The sequence below is a fragment of the Tamandua tetradactyla genome, chromosome 2 (genome assembly GCF_023851605.1).
Source record: "Tamandua tetradactyla isolate mTamTet1 chromosome 2, mTamTet1.pri, whole genome shotgun sequence".
Taxonomy (NCBI): domain Eukaryota; kingdom Metazoa; phylum Chordata; class Mammalia; order Pilosa; family Myrmecophagidae; genus Tamandua; species Tamandua tetradactyla.
The window spans coordinates 146,011,162-146,032,279 of NC_135328.1; the positions used below are offsets into that span (position 1 = coordinate 146,011,162).

At 35.8% G+C, this 21,118-nt stretch overlaps 1 non-coding gene across 1 annotated transcript; it reads right to left on the reverse strand.

The window, feature by feature from the left end:
- Window positions 1-320: 320 nt before the first annotated feature.
- On the reverse strand, window positions 321-391 carry TRNAD-GUC (transfer RNA aspartic acid (anticodon GUC)). Its single transcript has one exon. It is a non-coding gene; the product is annotated as a tRNA-Asp (tRNA).
- Between the last annotated feature and the right edge of the window lie 20,727 nt (window positions 392-21,118).

Here is a 21,118-nt window from a genome sequence, read left to right on the forward strand (position 1 = left end):
AATTTAAAAGAGGGTCTGCTAAAGTTCTGTAACAGAAAGTAAAAATGTGCTTACAAAACCATATCTTTTATCATGCATGATTTTAATTCACATTTAGTTCCATATTTGTTGATTTTCATTTTGATGAAAGAGCATTCCGATTGTAACTGAAGTTGATTGAGCAGCCAAAGTTTGGGGACACATTTTTGTTTGTTTGTTTTCAATTTTTTTTGTACTATATGGTGGGATCACATTTCATTATTTTTCCATGTGAGTATCTCACTATTGCAGCTCCATTTGTTGAATTTTTGCTTGTTTGTTTGTTTTTTGTTTTGGGGAAGTGCATGGACCAGGAATCAAACCCGGGTCTCCTGCATGACAGGCAGGAATTCTACCACTGAACTACCCTTGCACTCCCAATGCATTTGTTTTATATGTCAAAACACATAGTGGCTCAATCTTGGTTTTTTCCTAACATACTCTCATTAATTCTACTTTATAGAATTTTTCTTTTAACTTACCCAAATTGATTTTTTTTTTTTTTTTTTTTTTTTTTTTTTTTTTTTTACGTGGGTAGGCACTGGTAAGCAAACCCGGGTCTCTGGCATGGCAGGGAAGAACTCTGCCAGTAAGCCACCATGGCCTGCCGTACCCAAATTGATTTTTAATTTGTGTTTTTGAAATAAATATGTGCTGGCTTGGAAGGATGTACATACCCTTGAAAAGCCATGTTTTAATTAAAATCCCATTTCATAAAGGCAGAATAATCTCTATTCAATACTGTATGTAATTAGATCATCTCCCTGGAGATGTAATCCAATCAAGAGTGGTTGTTAAACTGGATTAGGGGAGAAGTGTCTCCACCCGTTTGGGTGGGTCTTGATTAGTTTCTGAAGTCTTATAAAAGAGGAAACATTTTGGGAGATTCAGAGAGAGCCAGAGAAGAACGACATAGCTACAAGAAGCAGAGACCCACTAGCCAGTGACCTTTGGAGATGAAGAACGAAAATGCCTCCCAGGGAGCTTCATGAAACAGGAAGCCAGGAGAGAAAGCCAGCAGATGATACTGTGTTCGGCATGTGCCCTTCCAGCTGAGGGAGAAACTCTGACTGTGTTTGCTATGTGCCCTTCTATTTGAGAGAAACCCTGAACATCATCAGCCTTCTTGAACCAGGGTATCTCTCCCTTGATGCCTTAAATTGGACATTTCTATAGACTTGTTTTAATTGAGCCATTTTCTTGCTCTTAGAACTGTAAACTAGCAACTTATTAAATTCCCCTTTTTAAAAGCCACTCTGTTTCTGTAATAAAATTTACTCTTACAAAAAAAAAAAAAAACCGAACTGGGAAATCAATGCATTTGGCTAACTAAATTGTTACTGGTTAAACAGTGAAGGATGCCTTACACTCCAGGACTTCAGCAAACTCTGCACTTGAGATTTATTGAATACTTTGATGTTGGTCTGTCTGCTTCCTGGTATTCACATACTAACATAATTTTAAAGTTCATATTTAAAAACCATTTAAATCTATATCAAAACAAGCTCAACAGACTCTACCAGACTCATCTAATGATAGCTGAGCTATCTGTTGAAGTTAACCTGCACTGTGAGAAGGATTTTAACTGTAATCAGATCTGGAGTTTAAGGTCAGTGAGTTCTAGATCATTTCTGCCAGGTGATTTAGTACAACATTTCACGAGATACAAACAAGGAAGCTCGGGTATAAATTATGCTTTATTCTGAAGAACATTTTAGGAGAATGACTTCTTAACTGAGAGAGATTCTATCTCAGTATACCTCATGAGGCTCATACTTCCATTTTAAGTTTCTGCTACAAAAGTCTTCATGTGACATCTTTTATTTATGAATGCAAATTTCCAGATACTATCACTTCTGGCAATGTCTCCCTGCTTACCTAAGATGAAGGTAAGGGATTTGCAGACAGAATGTTGATCTGAGCAAACAATATCATGCTCTGTCTCCTGAATTAAATGGTCATGTTTAATGATTAGTGCAAAATACTTAGCCCACCCTGAAGCAAATTGTTAAGGGAAGATGGCCGACTGTACCTGTCAAGAGTTCAACTGTGTGTTTAATGTCATCTCATATTCTAAATAACGATAAGTCATGATGAATTATCAAGTAAGTCACATGTCAGTATTCCACTGAGGGAGTGATAGATAGTGGACTGTGTTCCAATTGATTATCTGTCACTCATGCCACCTTATTAATATAAAAATTAGAATTGCTGGGAGCTACAAAATTGAAAACATTTTTATGTCTATTCAACAAAAGGATGTCTTTCTTTCCTTCATGCTGTGTCTTTCAATAATATTTGGACACTATAATTGAGGACACAGCTTCTATAGCATATGTTGCCTAGAGTAAAGATGAAGTTACTCTCCATTTCCATGTTAATCAGTTGACAAATTGTTCCCTAAAACAACATTCAATGGCAGAAGCACTGAAAGTATCGCCAATGGAATCACAGGAAGTGACTTATTCTGTGACATCTCTTGAAACTCAGAAAATTTACCACAGGTAGGGTGCAAAATGCTTTCTCCGGTTCACCACTACAAAGATAAAGACATTGTGTAGTTTTGTGGCTGTAGATATGACACTTAGTCTCACAAAACTGTGCCCATTTGCAGTTAAATGATAAAATTTTAAATGCAGTTAAAGATTAGATGAATTGCATATTCAGTGCCTGAATATGTAGGACTGATACGTGTGCTGGAAATGCTGATGGTAGAATTTTTATATTTTTGAGTTACTATTTCATGTTTTAATGATTTGGGGGAAATAAACACATTTGGCCCCAATAAATAAGCATAACTTTTTATAACTTTTTCACTACTTTTCTGTTTTCACTGATAATCAACAGAGTATGATGATTCTGACCTTTCCTTTTAAAATTGATGGTGTTATTGCTGAAGTCCTAGATACTGTATGATTATTCCCATGTTACCAATCATATCCTAAATATAACTGCACCCTATTGAGCTTTAATGGTAGCACTGACCTCATAAGTGTTAACATAGCTATACATTCCTATCAACCCCTCTTGAGACATGACTTAGCATATTAAAAAAAAAATGTGGCTTGGCTCCACAGTTGATGTCACTAAAGATTCTCCCACACCAGTAACTGATGTGTAGCTGTAGCTGTATCCATAGCAAATGCAGTGGCAAAATATCTGAAATGCTTAATGCGTTACCAAAATTGCTTGTGGCCTAGACTGTCATTTAAAAAATATTTTGTGCAGAGCATATAATTTTCTTTTGTTCCATGACATTCATGGATTGTTTGGTCTGTAAACTGCTTTTCTTATTTTACTACAAACACCCTCTTCAATCGAACCTACCTGACTTTGACTGATTATTCACCAAAACCACCGGATTTCACTGTAGCTTAAATGAATGTATGCCTTCGTTTATACTCTAGTTATTTTCACTGTGCAGTATTCTGCTATTTATTCCAAAATAAAAACAGATGGTATGTTTTCTTCTGCTTCAGACTTTACTTGCAGTAGTTTGCAGATTGCATGGAAGCTATTTGCAAATACATTTTCCTATATAAAGAAAAATATGTAGTTAAGGTTATCAGTGACCCTTAAGCAACTTGAAAACTTAACTCACTATGTACAGGCTGATAGAATGAGTAAAAGGAGATGGTAAGATTTTCAGTCAATTATCCTGTCTGATTTCTGGCTTGAAATGCATCACATTTTCATACAAACTCAACTTAATGAATTGCTTTAATTAAATGGCTATATAAGAGCCAATACCAGGCAGTCAACAAGATTAAAACATTTATACTTGTGTTTAAAGTAAATAACAGAGCACCCTGAAAATTAAAGTTGACCGATTTTGCTGTCTAACAATAGATCAAAGAGTTTTAGAAAGAACTGCCTATACATTGTAAAAATGTAACAATAAATCTTTAAATATAAGCAATTTTTGCTTATATAGTACAAAATACATATAATATAAGTAATAAGTAAGCCTTGCCAATGCTGTGGAAATGACTGATTTGACCAGAAGTGCCCCATCTGATTGCCAGGCTCCAATGAAGTGGGGACATCAATGACATTTTACTCAGTAACATCAAGTACATAGCTGCTTTGGACTGGCAGATAAATTGATTTAAAGGCAAGCAAGTTAATCCATGTACCTATTGCACAGTTTGTTAGCAAAATAGTTTTGCATTCAAAATCTCATAAACTACCATTGTCCTGCTCTTTTCTGTTAAAAACTATTAAAATTTGACTTACTTTCACTTGATATTATAGTATAGCGACAAAATAGCCACTTATAAAATGTTATTTTGCCACCTTATCAGTACATATTTTAATGAAAGGAAATTATGTGTTAGCTTTCCATGCCTCCCTGAGGTCATAAGTGAATCAAAGATCCAAATAACTTAATTTTCCTCAAAATGAATAATATTCTTCTGATTCTAAAACCGGGTCATTAAGGGACAGCCCTTCTAATTTCTCTAAGAATTAAAGATAAAAAAAAAAACAGAGGAGCCAACAACTCAAGCCCACTATGGCACTAACAGAGAGTAAGGCCTTGTGAAGACTGGAATTTCCAACATGATGCTTCAGGATACATCTCTTCATCCATCTATTGAGCTATTTCAAATCTTGGCCAATCAAGAATGGGTACCAATGGTATAGCCATTTTGGAAAAGAATCCATAAGTTCCTCAAAAATGTTAAACATGGAGTCACCATATAACCCAGCAATTCTACTTCTATGTATACAAGAGAAATATGAGCATATGTTCACACAAAAACTTACACATAGATATTCTTAGCAACATTACTCATCACAGCCACAAAGTGGAAACAACCTGAATGTCCACCACTGTAAAGGAATGGAGTTCTGATATATGCTACAACATGCATGAATCTTGGAAATATTTTGCAAAGTTTGCAAAGAAACATATAGAGTTTGGATCAACTTATATGAAATATCCAGAATAGCTGACATTAGAGACAGAAACTAAATTAGTGATTGCTTAGAATTTGGGGGAAAGTTTGGATTGACTGCCAATGGATATGGGAATTTCTTTTGGGGGTGATAGAAATGTTCTAAAATTAATTGCAGTGATGGTTGCAAAACTCTTGTAATGTACAAAAAACCACTGCATTGTAAGCTTTAAATGGGTGAATTTTATGGTATGCAATTTATTTCGCTTAGGTTGTTTAAAAATGGGTACCATTTCTTGAGGGCATTCCATGTGTCAGGTATTAAGAAGTTTATACACAAAAGCTTATTTAATTCTCAGAACAATCATTTTATAGAAGAGGAAATCGAAGCTTAGGAACATTAAGTGACTTGCCCATGGTCATACAACCAGGAAGTAACAGAACAAGCCCAGCTGACTTCGTAACTGCTAAGTTATATAGTAGGGTCATCAGGTGCTGTCTTCAAAGCAGGAACAGTTGTGTGTAGTGTCTTCAGCAAACCAGGGCAACTTTCAAAGCAAATGGAATTTGTAGCAACCTCAAATGGCAATAAACCTTATTCATTTGTCTTTATGAAAGGTTTCTGTCTCCATGACCCATGTAATCCAGGCAACACATTTTTTAATGGAAACAGTTGGTTTGAACTGGTCAAGATATCTATATTAAAAAAATAATAACTCCCAGTGGTGGACAGTGAAATAATTCATTAGGAAAGACATATCACATGAACTTTTCAGTTTATTTAATATTTAATTAAAATATACACTACTGCAACCGGTGCCCACCTGGCAATGGTGACAGCTGAGCCCAATCCAGGTTCAATAGTCTCCAAACTAAAAGAATTTACAGATGAGAGGGCCAGCAGGAATAAGTAGTAAAGTTATTTAAAAAGAAACGTTTATTAAAAGAGAGAGTACACGTTAAAGAGGTTATTGCAGATATGCCCAAGGGAGACACACTGAGTGGAGTGGGCCAGCTTGTTTCGTAGGAAAGTTTTGTTGGTAGCAAGTTTCCTTTGAGCACCAAGCATCTTCTTTGTTCAGGTTCCCATGGTCTTTTTTTGTGCAGATTCTCACAGTGGTCTTTGGGTGCCAGGCTGGCATTTTCTTTGTTTTAGGAGGAGATACCTAGCAGAATTCATTGTTTATTGTCACATGCCTAAAATTTGTCTTTGGGCAAATAGTTAGCAATTTTTATGACCCTATTTTCCTATTATTATCTAAAAGTTTACGTTGGGCCCAGAATTTTGCAAGCTATTATGGTTTGGGGATATTTCAATGGTTTGGGGAACTCTGGGAGCTTTAGGGAAATTTTTGTCCAGGAACTTTGCAGCTCTGTATTAGTTCCTTTGGAGCTAAATAAGAAACAAGGGACTTGGCAATTGTTTGTTAACTTTGTCACAGCTGAATAGAAAACCAAGGACTTACTGCTGTCCTATTTTATCCTGCTTTACTACAAATTATAATTAATAGACATGGAAATCTGGCATTAACTTCCATCTGAGAATTGGGAAAGCGTAGGATAGTAAAGAAGAACAGTATCTGAAAGAGCTACACCTTGGTAACATGCTGCTAAGGATTTCCCCAATTCTGGAGTGCCATGCACTGTGCTAAATGCTTTACAATAACCCCAGCAGCACTTTATTTTTACTACTGATAGATGAGCAAACCAAGTCTTAGAATGATAAATTGCTATTGTCACATAGTTGGAAAGTGACAGAATCTCGATTTAATCTAAAGAACGTGTTCTTCACAGGCCATGACCTTCCTTCCCTGTGAAACTATAATTGTATGTATTGCACTAGTTGCTAGACATTATATGCCATGATTTGAAATTAAAATACAAATTCCCTGCCAATAAGTTCACAAATATTTCCCTCATCATATGCTTTCAAAACGAGGGGAAATGAGAATTCATTGCTCTAGATGAATTTCAGAGGTCCTACAGTCTACTCACTCTCATCTCAAATCACGCTATTGCTGCCCCATTTCTCCACCTAGTAGCTAGTGAGGGGAGCCTTTGGCCATGCCAAGCGGCTGCCAAACACACTTCTAAACATTCCATGTAAATAATTGCCTAGGACTGAGAAACATCGTTGATTAACTCAGACCATGTACACAAGGCAAGAGATTTTTATTAGCAGCTACATGAAATGCCTCCCTCTGAAATTATATCATTATTTTTGCTGTTGTAAAATTACCAAGTGGCACCATCAACCTTAAAACTACCCACAAATCAGATCATCCAGATGCATCTATTTTCCAGCTGGTCGTAATGTGGTAAATGTTATGTAAATAACCTAAATAAACCTGTAAGTAACTAAATAGTCATGATTGTCTTTCCAAGAGAAGATTTGTGAATTGTATAACAGTATTTTAGATCTCATTTTTTCTGACCTATACACAAAAGAACACTTTAAGTTGCCTAAACAACGTTAGTTTTTTACTACAAAGTTAATTTATTTTTGCATCTCTCAACCAATCTTCTCAGACTGGATAATTGTTTTGCCTTGTATTTTCAATTATGTAGTATTATTGCAGGAGAAGATGTGTCACTCCTAGGAGTTTAAAATTATAGGTAGGCGATCATATATCTTAGCTCCCCAAATATCTCAGCTAGGCTTCTTAAGAATTTGCAAAATAAAAAATCCAAATACTTCACAAATGTAAACTGGTTTGTTTCCTGGTCATAATAATTTACTTACTAATCAATATCTGTGTGGGTTTACATTTAGTATTATTTGGGGAAGAAAAAAAATCAAGCTTCGAATTTATACTTGGGTGTCAATACACGCAGGAGCTAATTTTAGAATGTCTTCAATTAATGCATTGCAAAAATATACAATAAAATATAAATATAGCTATTGAGTCAGGAAAATGATGAAACCATCATATAAATAAGAGGCTGAAAAGTGTGGAAATACAGCACTACTCTTTATAATCCATACATCTAAGGAAGAAGCATGATATGAAACTATAGTCTCACCACCTAAAACTTATCTCAGTTCTTCTTATACTTGATATAAGACTTCAAGCAAGTTATTCAATCTCCCTACAGCTCAGCTTTCTCATTTATAATTGGATCATGCTTTGCGAGCTATTATAATGTAAAATTCCAAGAAATGCTGGTCATTTCCATAATCAAATTTTATTATGCATTACTGAATGCATAATAAAGTTGAAAAACAATTAGTAGAAGTCAATATATATAAACGAATTATATTTTTCCTAGATTATTTTTGTTGGAAAGAAATTAAAAATTAAAGGATCAAAATTAGTTTGCATTATCTACATATTACTTAGATATAATCTCGTAACAGTTCCAAACATTTTGAAATACAATTTATTTTGTGTGTATGGCAGTTATTATATGTAACAGAGGAATGAATTCACTTTTGTGTTACTAAAAACTAAAACTATACATATGCACACACGTGTGTGTGAGTGCAGAGAGGCAGAGACAAACAGATATGTAGAGAGAAATAGTGTGAAAGAGAGACAGAAACAGAGAGACACAGTGAGAGAGGCAGTTGTAGGGGAAAGGAAAGAGCAAATAGAATAGAAAAAGTAAGATAAGACAATTTTTTAATTTCCTATTTTTGGAGTCTTGCTTATATATTTATGAAAAAAGATAAATAATATGTGGTAAGCATGATAAAGCTCAGGTAACATTGGTATGTTATGACTCCCATATCATTCATGGAAACAAATCATGTGATGCTGCTAAATTCTACGTAACAGAGTTGGACATAGTACTTCAAATGCTAATAGTGAGATTAGTAAGAAATAAACGGTTAACCATCACTTGAATTACTATGTACTTAGGACCTATATTTCAGCATTGAAATATCACAACATCTATGTGTATGTATGTGTGTGAGAGACTAAAATTCAAGTATCAAGTAGAGATAAGGTTACATTAATCTAAATAAAGTAGATTTCTAAAAAGAAATTGAAGCTTCTGGCAGCATGTAATAATGTATTGTTAATCTAAAACTCTTAAACATTTCCAACAGAAAGGAGTTATAAACAATGTAAGGTGAATTGTTTAAGGAAGAAATTGAATTAATCTAAAGGAAGACAGAGATATCCATAATATAAGAGAAGGATTCTGAGTGATAGAATAATGGATATATTTAAGCACCTGCAGAAATCCTTAGATTATGTTTGCTAACCATGGCAAAATTAGCTCCTATAGTTTCCATCTGGAAAAGTTGTCTCACACACAGTAGGCATTCAATGTTTATATTACATTCATTCATTTCCTTACATACATTGTGAAATAATTTAAAGGGACAATTCCTATTTAAGTATAGTAAAAATCTAGGTAATCAGCATATACCAACTAAAATTCATGATAATTCAACCTGAAATAAACTGAAATGTATGCCTGAATTCCGAAAAGGGCATTTGAAAAGCAAACTAAAATGATATATAAAGTATTTGACTTCCTTAAAAGAATAAAGTGGATAAATGCCTCAGGCACTTTAACATCTCTATTTAGAATGTGTTAATTATAAAAGTACCTTCAATTAAAACTGACCTTAAAAAACTCAATGCGTTTGGCAAGAATTTCTTACCAGTCATACTTGTAATTACAATAGATATTTAAAGTTAAAATAGTCCTTGAGGCAGATATTTCTAATTTAGATTGACCTTTCCTCCATAGTCTTAATAACTGAAATTTTGCTTTACAAGCTATTTCACCACATCATTTACTCTGCCACTACCCTAGAGGTAAATAGGAAAAAAAAATGATAGTCTTAGTTGAATATTGCTTAATAGTCCAGGAAAAAAAACTTTGGCATATTTTGTAAAGGAGTGAGATGGTGTCTGGAAATAGGAATAAAGTAGATGTCAGTCACGACAATGCATGACGCTATAATTTAGGGTACCCTCTTCCAAGGAGAGTTTATTTGCACCGTGTGCATCACGCACACTGCTAGTTCTAAGGATGTGTTAAGTAATTAACTCAGTTCATGACTCCATGGAGTTTGTATGCCTGCTGAGCATGTGTAGTTTCTGGCTACCCAATATCAGTTCCCTCCTTTTCTGGCAATAGTATCCTGATCTGGCTTTGGCAACCTGCTTTGCTACAAATTTGAATCAGTCTTGGCAGAAATGCCCCAATCTCCCCCCAACCCTCCCCCCCCCCCATAATGAGAAGTGGTACACTTAGGCCAAAATAAGCCCATCAGAAGTACTCACCCTGGGATTTGCATCTCTAGCAAAATAACACAGAAACTGACAAGATTAGCTGCCTGTTCTGCCCTGCTAAAAATACCCTAATAGGACTGTCCATTAACTTGTACTAAATAGATCCCTAGAGCTTTTCCCTTTTCCCTCTCTGAGACTGGCTTTTCTTTTTCCTCTGATTCTTTGATCTATACCCTATTCTTCTATCAATTTTCATTTCATATAATTTAGCCAGAAGTCCATTCTATTTTACACAACCAAAGAACTCTCATGACATAATTTCTGCCTAAAGGAACAGCTTTATTTAAAAACAAAACAAAACAAAAAACAACAACTATATCACAACAGTCAGATGTTCTAGGACTTAATCTTGCCACAAGTTTTCTGCAGAATAGGTCTGATAACACCTAACTTGTAGGATGATTTATGACTAAGTTGAAATCAATCAAAATAACAACGTAGGCATGCCCATGAGGTCTCCTCTTACATAGATTCAGCAGAAATTACCTCCCCAAGAAAATATATTAAAAAAAAAAATCTGTTATAGCATGGGGATGTAAGAAATGGCACCAGTAGAAAGCCTGATATTTGAGGAATCTGGGATGACAGAAAGGAAATAAAAGATTGAATTGACTGAGAAAAAAAAGAGTAAAGGAAATCACAAACCACAACCACTGTAGAATTATGTGTTAATTCCTGAAGTAATCCAAACTCAGAGTAAACAAACACAGATGTGTGAGTCATCCTTCAGGTGATCAAAAAGTTATTAACTGGCATACTGATTTGCCAGATCAATTATATTCCCAGAGGCAGTCTACTGCCTACATTTGCTCCGAGAAAATATATTAAGAAAGTAGCTTACAAAGTGATACTAGAGAGAATGTTGAGACTATAGAAATAATTGTGTCTGAACCTAACTCAAGTTTTCCACAAGTACACAAATAAGATGAAAAATGAAGCATGAGAGTAAGCAACTGGCTACGGACTTCTTGCACAAAAATTCTATGGAGGGGCCTATAGGACAGAAACTAAAATATTACAATAAAAAAAGGTTAAAAACTGTTTCTCACAGCTAAAGAAAGACATGGATCCTTAGACTAAACCTTCTGAATGCCAAAGCAATATAATTTTTTTTAAAAACACATAACAATTGGGTGCACCGGTAGTTCAGTGGTTAGAATGCTTGCCTTTGATGCGGGAGACCCGGGTTCAGTTTCCGGACCATGCACTCAAAAGAAAAAAGCACATAGCAAGGTGAAATTTCAGATTTCCAAAATCTCAGAGACAAGAAGAAAAGCCTAAAACTTCCAAGAGAAAAATGGAAATTCTATAAATGAACAAAATTAGAACTTACCAGAAATTTACTAGCCACAATGGGAAGGAGAAAGCAATAAAATAGTATCTCCAAAATTCTAAGACTGAACAATTTTAAACCATTAAAGAATTCAGTGCACAATCAAACTAGCACAGAGAAGTGAGAAATGATTTCCCAATTCATTCTTTCATTTGAGAAATGTTTATTGAATGCTTATTATGGTCTAGACACTCAAGAAGGTCCAAGGCATGCACTGACCAACAAAAATGTACAAAACTAGCTGCCTCCATAAAGCTTGCACTTATGAATTGCATTATATTGGAGGAGATAGACAATAAACAGGACAAATAAATAAAACATATTGTATGCTACTTAGTTGTTCCAATTATTCAGACACACAACAAAATTGCCCCAAAACTAAATGACATAAGATAGCCATTTGGTATGCACATGGATTCTCTAGGACAAGAATTTGGCCTGGGCACAGGGAGAGAGCTTGTTTCAATTCCAAGATAGCTGGTGCCTCAGCTGGGAAGACTGGAGGCTACAATCACCTAAAGGCTCTCTCAGGCCATGTCTGGCAGTCGATATTGGCTATGTACTCTGTCCTTACTGGGCGTGTTGACCGGACACCTCCATTGGTCTTTTCCTGTGTCTTGTGCTTCTTCACAGCATTCCCCAGCTGATGTACGTATTGGCTTCTGACAGTTCTCACCTGTACCTTTCTACTTCTCTATGGAAGCCACCTTACCCAAAGTTGCCTGGGAGGTTATGAACTCTTCTCCCCAAGAACAACCTATGGTCACTCGCTACCTGTAGCACAAGTATAAAATAACAGTCCCATCCTCTCTGCCTCAAGTTTGGAAATTCCTGTGATACAATTTTGTCCCAAAGTTCCCAGGAGATGAGTCTGAGGCTAGACGTTTCCTCAATTCAAATCTCTTTAATCTTCTTCTCCTGACCTATCCTGTTTCTCATACAGATTTTTCCTGAGAGCACTTCCCCAATCAATCACTTTGTCCAAGAACCCTTGTCTCATATTTTCCTTTCAAGAAACACATCCTTAGAATTGGTATAAGAAGTGATCCTTAGAAGCAGAAACAAAGGATGGGATTCTAGAGTTGTATTACTAGTTGAATGAATGGCAATCAGAACCCCATCATTGATGGGACATGAAGAATTGGGTTTCCCTCAAATGCTGTAGCAGTGTGATTGCTAAAACGTTGACCTGTGGTGAACTAGATGTGATAGAGATGGAAGAGGATGTAGGAGCTTGTATACTGTGTCTGGTATTTGCAAGTATGAAGGAACCAGTATCCTTAAGGACTGTGGAATGGTGTGGCTGCTCCTAAGTGCTCCAGATGCACTGAAGAGAAAAGAAGGTTAGTCTTAGACTGATTAATAATAATAAAGGCTAAGGGTCAGAGGCCCTTGCAGTTTTTTAAGGGAGTCTCATCTTTTGCAGTCAGAGGATTGAAGGTAATCAGGCCCAGAACATAACTGTAAAGGAAACATAACTTTAGAGAAGGTTGAATATGCAAGCTATTCATGGGAAAATTGTCCATGGCACTAGAAAATTCTCCTATGTCAGACACCGGAATCTAATAAAAGGAGTGTGTCCCTTTGGCTTAGTTTGAGGCTATAGGGGTAGACGCAACTGATAAAATGGCAGGTACCCTTGGGACCCTCAGGGCTGGCAAAGTAACCCTCCTTGCTTGAAAACTATGAAGAGATCTCAAAACAGATCCTTTCAAGATCAATATTGTCAGAATCTTTATCTCCCTTCTTCCTAGCCGCTAGACCAAACTGGAGTCAAACCTTAGCATAACTCAACATGAGTAGTACTAGACTGACCAAGAGAAGAAAGGGATTTTATACCAAAAGAGCTACAGAACCTGATCAATATGTACCAGCCTGAACCAGGACAGCATGTTTGGAATAGATCCTGGGTGTTCAGGCACAGAAAGTGTAGAAATTAAAGCTGGACAAGGGTGAGTTTCTAGATGTTGGGGCAATCTTCTGTGACTTGAGATTTAATATTTAATAAGAGCCCCTGGACCCTGCTCTAATATACCACTGAGTGGCTCTGGGAAGTTTAGCAGAAGTGATGACCTAAACTAAGTAAAATGGAGATGTCAGAGCTATCACAACTGGCTGGAAAAAAAATAAAAGATCTCAAATAAATAGGCATGCAAGAATGGATCTATGATGGAGAGATGCACCACGTGTTTATGTGTTTTTGTAGAGCCAGAGTAGGTTGCGTTCAACAAGGCCAATAAAGTAAATGAAAAACAATATTGCTTCCTGGGAGAAAAAGGCAGAGATAAGCCTACATCCCAAGACTTAAAGGATACAACAGCAATGTTTCCATCATACACCCATTCCCCTACCACCACTACCATCTTTGGTTTACTAGTCTGGTTCTTAGAAAAATGCAATGGATAATAGCAGATGACAGCAGACTACCACAAGTCTTAGTTTTTGCTCTACTAGATGTTATCAAGTATGTGGTATGAACCTATTGATATGGCAACTACATTCCTTCCCATACCCATCAGGACAGAATCAGAAACACTTTGCAATCACAGAGGATAGGAAGTAGCATACATTAAAGGCTTTTTCTGAGGGCTATATTAATTCTCCAGCTTTCTGTCATATGGTCAAAGTGAGGAGGATTCCCTGGAAGTTAAATTGAGCATTACACTGATCCATTCTTTTAATAACATGGTTTAATTAGACCTAATGAACAGGAAGTGGCAAGTACTCTGAATGCTTTTTGTTATGGTTTGAATTGTGTCTCACCCCTCCCCCCCAATATATGCCTAAGTGATAATCCCCAGTACCTCAAAATTACACAATTTATTTTGAAATGAAGTCATTACAGGTGGAATTAAGTAAGTTAAACGTGAAACCATCCTGGTGTACGGTAGGCCCTAAATCTGTTATGACTAGTGTCCTTGAAAGAAGGGGAGAGGAGACATAGAGAAGTTAGCCATGTGGTGATGGAGACAGAGGTTGAGTTAAGCCAGGGAATACCTGGGGTCACCAGAAGTCAGAAGAAAATCGTGGAACATGATCTTCCCTAGAGACTTCAGAGACAGCGTGGCCATGCATACACCTTGATTTCAGACTTCTAGCCTCCTGACCTATGAGAAAATTAATCTGTTATTTTAAGCCACACAGTTGTTGGTATTTTTTTACACACACTTTGGAAGAACAATGTCCCAGGCTAGAATATCCACACCACTTATAAACAAATCATTTCACCTTTATCTCCTATTGCTAAGAAAAATGCTCAGCCCTTATAAGTCTCTTTGGATTTTGGAGGCAGCATATACCACACTGGCAAAATCTGACCCATTTACCAAGTGATATAGAAGTTTTATAGTTTAAAATAGTCCCAGTATGAGAAAGGGCTATGCCTCAAATATAGATTGCAAGGTAAGCATCTTTATATCTTTGGGCACACAGCTAATGGTCCTTGAGGTGTCTAAGATAGGATAAGCTGCTATGTTGACTCTTTGGCAAGCCCAAAATGAAAGTCAAAGAAAAACTCCTAGAATTCTGGAGCATGCTTGTATTATCAGCAGCAGAGAACCACCATTAAAAACTCAACTGTCAAGATTGTATTGAGATCAAGTATTGGACCATGGGAAATCACAGATCATACAACCAGATCTCCATTTTTATGAGCTAGGTACTGCCAGAACCACCAAGTCATTTGATTGGGCAGGCCCACCACCAATCCAAGATGAATATAGTACATCAGGGATTGGGCCTGAGAAGGTGCAGGCTGGTACACCCATCTTCCAACAATTGTAGATACTGGCTGTTAATAGTTCATAACCTTCTTGATCTTGAAAGGATTGACTATGGCCAATGTCTGTTTCAAGAATATAACCTAGCTCACTTGTTTGATAGACAGAATGGCTGGCCCCTCAAAACTCTCGCACCCTAATCCCCAGAACCTGTGACAGTGGGAATGATATGGGTGGGCCTGCTCTAATTACAAGGGCACTTATAAACAGAGAACTTTATCTGGCTGTGGATAGAAAGAGAAATCAAAGACATTTGGAGTGAGAAAAAGATTTGTACACCAATGTTGGCTTTGAAGATGGAGCCAAAGAAAGTAGGAGTCTTGGGGAACCCAAGAAAGACCCCTGGCTGATAGCCTTCAAGTAAATGAGGACCTAAGTCTTCAACTACAAGGAAGCAAATTCTGCCAACAACTTTGAATGAACCGGAAAGACGTCAACCTCTCCAAGCAGAGTACCCAGTGAAGCCCATCAAATTTCTGACCTATAGAATTGTGAAACAATAATTTGTTTTGCAGGAATACAGACACCAATACATTTGCCTCAAGGCGTATCAACCTCTGTAGTACAATTCGTGCTCCAGAGCTCACCATACAATCAAACTGAGGCTAGACTTATCCTGAACCACAACCATTACCAGCTTCTTTACTGCCCCATCCTGCTCCCCTCACTCCATTACAGGTTACTGCATTTTCTTAATAAATGATATGGAGAATATTCCCTGTCTCATGCTCTCCTTCTTGGAAACCCAACTTAAGAAGCCCATATTTTTATACACAGAGAGATATATACAGGGAGGACCTTGGGAATTTCCACCATGATCCTGATACACTTCCGCTCTTATGTTATCTCAGAGATGCATGGCCTGGGTTCAGAACCATCCCCAGATTATGATGTGATTCCTGATTGAATAGTGCCACATCCTGCATGTATGTATACTGATAGTGAAAACAAAAAAGAAAATATAAACATTTATTTATTAGAATCATTTTTGTCTATACATTTTCCTGTAAGTACAATCCAAATTTCAAAAATATGAATTTTAAATAAAGGGCTTATATACCTGCAGTTGTGTAATCTGCAATGAACAGATTGTGCCCTCTCAAGTGTAGTCACATGAAGTTTCTTTTGTATAAAGGATTCCCTAGTATATCCACAGTATGATTTCATTTGCTGAAATTCAATTTTTGTATAAAGTTTCAGAAATGTGTCTCTTTCATAGAACGGCATAATCTTTCATTTTGCAGTTAAGTTTTCCTGATACCCCAAATTTCCTTTGGAGCATTTAGCAGCTCTAAGACACTTGATGGCATTAATATAAAAAGAAATGACTTTTCCATTATAGGAAGATGTCCTAGGCCATTTTCCTTCTAAACATTTATTAAAAATGTATGTTTTATTGACAGAGGATTAGCCCAAAGGCTAGTAAATATTAGAAGCAGACAGAAAATTTTGTGGCCATCCAACTTAATTAAAGGTATTCCCAGGTTGAACAAAAACACTGATAAATATTGCCTTTACATAAAAGTCATTTTTCTTATTTATATTTGAGAAACTTTTAATGAAACTGTATGGAATCCAAGGCACAGGAAATAGTTTTAAAATAGCTTTTATATTGAAGTCAGAAGTTCCAACTTTTGTTTCTTTAACCCTTCTTCCAAAGCCTACCCACACTGGCATACATTTGCAGTGGCTAGAACATTATTTGAAATAAAGAAGTTACTCAGGAAGTATAACTTGAATTGAGCTAAATTTCTGAAGGAATGGTTCAGACTAAGTTTAAACAATTCAAAACATAAAACCATTTTTTAGAGTCCTTTCATAACAACAACAAGCAAAACTTTTTAACTATACAAAATCATTTAGGTAAAGCCTAACAAAAAATTGAACAATATTTTTGTTAGAAAAATGTCCTTTCTAATTCTCAATTCCTCCCAGAAGTATGTCTACAATCTAGGCACCAGAAATAAACCATGTTCAAATGTACTCTCTATTACTCAAAATTTAGGAGTATTTCAAGAAGCCATATGCTCCTCTTTTATGATAATGTCTTTTAAAGATTAGTCTCAAGGCAGGGAGAGTGTGTGCAATGGTGCCATCTGAGTGTCCATTAGTGCCCAAAATGACTCTTCATTGAAACATATCAACCAATGTCTGTATCATGAGAAAGCCCCAAACAGATACAGCAGGCTGAAAGACTTATAATATTGGTGAAGTGTGAAATTACCATCCTAACTTTATTTCATGAAATAGTAATCTCAAGATAGCACCATGGATCATATAAAAATGACTATTTAGTAGATTAAAAACAAATGAAAAAGGAAAATAAAAAAAGCTATTAAGTGTGAAGTGAGAGTGAGAGAAAGAATATTAGATTTTTCAGCAGAGAAATTAATGTTACATACCTACAATACTTTGGAGGGGTAATATGATTAGCTTTCCAACCTTAAACATGTAATTCCTATTCAATTATTTATCCCAAACTTCATCATCTGGCAATGCAATTGATTTAACTATCTATGAGGAGGAGAGATCAAAGATTTCCATAAAGTCCAAAGTATTTGTTCTCTCCACAACATTCAATTCCCTTTCCCTGTGCTTGGAACCTATAGAAAAATAGACTTGATTTTTCTTCCCTCACCATACTCCATCAAAGATGTTAATGCCTATCACTGTTCTTTATTTTTATGTGAATTTATTAACAGAAAGCCAAGCTGTTAGAACCATTTTTGAATCAAGTAAAAGTCACAGAACATAATATGAAAATCATAATATTATATAACTTTTACTCACTTTATTAAAATAGGTATAGATACTAAGCAGTTCATATAAATTATTATAATTTATTACTAACTCCTAATTCTAGAACTGTTACCTATCTAGTCTCAAGTAACGGAAAATGCTTCTGGCTTAAGCAAGAAGGAATATATCAGAAGAGATATGAGAAGTTAAAGGAATCAACAGAATGCTTGGAGAATGGGCAGCACCCAAGGCAACTTCATAAGCCATGAAACAAAAACCACAAGTATCATTTTGTCAAGACTCTGTAGTTAAAATGAAAGATATTTCAGTCTATTTGTTTTGTTTTGTTTTTTGTTTTGATCAGAATTAATATTTCCTGACTAGATTAGCTCCACCCTTTTTATCCATGACGATGCAGACGTATTTTCTCAAAAGAAATCTTTGTTCAGTAAAGAAGGGGGAAATCAATGCTTGTTCCTGTTGCAATGCAACTGAAAACATTCCTAGAGATTAAAAACAAATGAAAAAGGAAAATTAAAAAAGCTATAGTGTTAAGTGAGAGTGAGGGGAAAGGCCAGTGTGCAAATGGCTTTCAGAGGATTCAGAGGACAAACAAAGGTGGTTGTTAGGTCCTCAAGGAAAGATGTCATTTACCATTCTCCATCAGAATCAATAGATTCATGACTTGCAGGATTTAAAACATATTTTAATTTGATTTTTTTTTGTAGTTTCTTATGGCAGAGTCTGAATTTCAAAATTAGGCAAAGAAATCTGAAAAATGGAATTTTAATAGTGTGTAGTTTTTGGTATTCCTACATGATAATTAAATCTTAACTGCATTCCAAAATAAGTAGCTTATATGTATTCACATACATATAGAAAGATGGACATAGTGTTTGTTCTGTAGAATTATATATATATGTAGATGAATATATATATTGATATGCTTGGCCTGAGATAATGTTTTCTTAGAAATGTCATAATACAATATTTTTGTAAGGAAGAGTGGTTATTTATGACCTAACTTTCATGAGCCTTTTCCCCGAACAATCCAGAGCCTGGAAACTTATGTTGTTAGTTAGCCATGTTTGTTTTGATTTTGTTTTTCCAAAGGTTGAAACATGCCCAAACTTTTTAAAATTTTTATTTATTTATTTTCATTAACAAACACTTGATATCCACCAAGTAACAACCTCCCGATTCCCTCATACACTCTTACCCTGGTAATCTCTAATCTCCTTATTGTGTGGGCTAATTTGTTATTTATACATATCTTCTTTAAGTGACATCAAACAACATTTGTCCTTGTGTGCCTTGTTTATTTTACTCAGCATAACTTTTCAAGGTTCATCGTGTTGCAGCATGAATAGTACGTCATTCCTTTTAATGGCCAAATAATACTCAACTGAATATATGTCCCACATTTTGTTCATCCATTCATTTGTTGATAAGACAGCTGAGTTGTTTTATCCTTTGTTTATTGTGATTCATGCTGCTTTGAGCATTCATGTACAAGCACTTGTTTGAGACCCTGTTTTCTCTTTCTTTGGGTATATATCTAGAAATGAAACTGCCAGGTCATAAAGTAATTCTGCATTTAACTTTTTCATGTTGCTTTCCACAGTGGCTGCACCATTTTATATTTCCACCATTAAGCCACTAGAGTTCCAATTTCTCTGTCTCCTCTCTAACACTTAATTCTTTCCATTTTTGTTTATGCTTGATAATAGTTATTCTTGTATGCATGAAGTGTTATCTCACTGTGGTTTTGAGTTGCATTTCCCTAATGGCTAATGATGTTGAGTGTCTTTTCATATGCTTTTGGTCTTTTATATATCTTCTTTTGGAAAAGTGTCTGATGGAATACTTCAACAAAATAAACTTTTTGATGCGTTGTAAAAGTTCTTTATGTATTCTGGATATTAAGCCTTTATCCCATATATGGTTTGCAACTACTTTCTCCTACTTTGTAGGTTGTTATTGATAATGTCCTTTGGTGCACAAAAACTTTTAATTTTAGTTAAGTCAAATTTATCCATTGCTTCTTCTGTTGCCCATGCTTCTGGCATAATATCTAAGAATTCTTTATTGAACTCCAGGTCAGGAAGACTTGATGCCATATTATCTTGTAAAAGTTTTATAGTTTTAGGTCTTAAATTTAAGTCCTTGACCTGTTTTGAATTAGTTTTTGTATATAGTGCCTAGTATGGGACCTCTTTCACTCTTTTGCGTGTGGAAATTCATTTTCCCAGCAGCATTTAATAGAGACAATTTTTTTCCCATTGCATGTACTTGGCACCCTTGTTGAAAAACAATCGCCCATAGATTCACTGTTCTATTTCTGAATTTTCAATGTAATCCAGTGGTCTCTTTGTTTATTCTATGCCAGTACCATAGTTTAGATTACTATAACTTTGTAGTAAGTTTTGAAATCAAGAAGTGTGAATCCTCCCACCTTGTTCTTTTTCAAAATTGTTTTGGCTATTCAGGATGATTTGCAGTTCCATCTGGATTTGAGAATTGGCATCTCCATTTCTGCAAAAAAAAACAAAAACAAAAAAAAGGCTGCTGGAAATTTTTGGGGGGAAGACACTGAACCTTTAGATCAGTGTGAGCACTATTGATATCTTAGAATTTAGAACTTCTCTAATTTTTGTCCCCACTTCCAATTTAGTACTGAATGGAGAATGCTAAATATGCTCCCCTGACCAACCACACAAGATGCCCCACTTCTCCTTAGCCCACCTCCGATTCCCTAGGCCAGCAGTTTCTAATCAGAGCACACCTTCCTACTTCTCTGCCTCCTTTTGAGTCTCTGCTAAGCTCCAGTGATGGTGGCTGACTCTCTTATCATAACAGTTTCTGAATAAATGTCATTTTTTCTCATATGGATGATCTTTACTTATTTAATTTCCTTATCAGTGTTGCCCCATCTGACATATGACAGGGGTACATGTCTTTCTATCAGCTCCTGTCCCACTACCCACCTCTGAGGTTGAGGTCATTGCCCATTAATCCACAGGAACATCCGGTCTGAATTGAGTGCTTGATAAATATAGCCCCACACCAAGATTATAAGAAGATTTAGGGAAGAAA